The sequence below is a fragment of the Myodes glareolus genome, chromosome 2 (genome assembly GCF_982192425.1).
Source record: "Myodes glareolus chromosome 2, mMyoGla1.1, whole genome shotgun sequence".
Lineage (NCBI taxonomy): Eukaryota > Metazoa > Chordata > Mammalia > Rodentia > Cricetidae > Myodes > Myodes glareolus.
This window is the reverse complement of record NC_142027.1, coordinates 41,482,536-41,484,307: the sequence shown is the minus strand read 5'-3', so window position 1 is coordinate 41,484,307 and position 1,772 is coordinate 41,482,536.

Here is a 1,772-nt window from a genome sequence, read left to right as displayed (position 1 = left end):
GTTACCACATTGGGTGCCAATCTGTAGGAGAAGATGCTTGTTTGTCCTGGCCACCCAGAACCAAAATAACCACATAGAAACTGTATTAATTCAATCACTGCTTGGCCCATTATCTCTAACTTCTTATTGGCTAACTTTTACATATTAATTTAACTGATATTCATTAATCTGTGTATCACCTCGAGGTTGTGGCCTACCAGCAAAGTTTCAGCATGTTTATCGGTGGCGGATAGATAGGTGCCTTTCTGACTCAGCTTTTCTTAATTTTCATATTAAATAGTTATAAGTAGGGGGTTAGTCAGTAGTTCTTCAAAGTCTCTTCACCAGAAAATGAGCTAAACCCAAAAAATTTTCCAAATTGCATTTTCTCAATAACTAAAATAGATACAAGGTACTGGAAAAGAGGTAGACTAGAAAGGGCACTAAGAACATACCTCTTGGGGATAAAAAATTCTTAGTAGAAATTGATTTGAATAAGGAGTTTATAGTTTACTTGGGGGAAAGATGTAGAAAATGCTGTCTCAAGTATAAATCAGGATGTGATGTTCAAGGAGATAAACATTTTGTATAGAGATAAATGTAGGGATGGAGATAGAGAGATAGACACAGAGATTAGGATGTGAGTAGAAATTGAAATAAGGATAGAAAAAGAAATATGGTTAGAAATACAGATGAAGTGAGATGAAATAACAAATGGGTATGCAATAGAAAGGCCAGCTTATCCAGCTTAGTTGCTGATATTCAGATAATGACAGGGCCTATGTCACTGATAAAGAGGTGGAAGGTGCCTGAGGAATGACTCTTGAAGTTATATATTGTCCTTTGTGTACATGCACATATAAATGCGTGCACATTCACACATATAGACAGGCACACATATGTACACATAGAGAGAAAAAATGATAAAGAAATAATGATAATAATATAAGGAAAAAGGGAAAAAATAATAAAACAAGGTAAGGAGAGAAAAGAATATACAATAGAGGTATTAAAAGAAAAGTGAAAACTATATAAACATTAACAAAAGCTTAAAATATTTCTTCAAAAATAGAATTATAGTAATAGGGAGACAATAGAAAGACATGAGAGTTTACTACTTCCACTTGCAAAATGATATATAATTTCCAATTGCATTTCCTTATATCCACAGATAAGTGTAACTCCTAATTATCATCAAAAATTCCTGTTAAACAGATTGAATTACAGAAAACCAAATGTGACCAAATAGAACAGCAGCATTAATTTCAGAAAGTCCATAGACACATGGGAATTAAACAATGCTCACCTGAATTACGGGAACAGAGAAGTATATATCTCAAATAAGGAAGCCATTTTAGGGTTTGCAAGAGGCTTGATTCTAGAGGGGTTCCCAGGTCCAAGTAGAGGTCCCCAGATTGCTCCCTGGGCAGCAGGGAAATGGGTGCCTGAACTGGCCTTGGCCCATAACCATACTGATGAATATTTTGCATATCACCATAGAACCTTCATCTGGTGATGGATGGGGATAGAGACAGAGACCCACATTGGAACACTGGACTTAACTCCCTAGGTCCAAATGAGAAGCAGAGGGAGGGAGATCGTGAACAAGGAAGTCAGGATCAGAGGGAACCTTCATTGGACGATAGATGGAGATTGATAGAGAGACCCACATTGGAGCACTGGACTGAGCCCCCAAGGTCCAAATGAGGAGCAGAAGAAGGGAGAACATGAACAAGGAAGTCAGGACCTTGAGGGGGGCGTTCACCCACTGATACAAGGGGACTGATCTAATG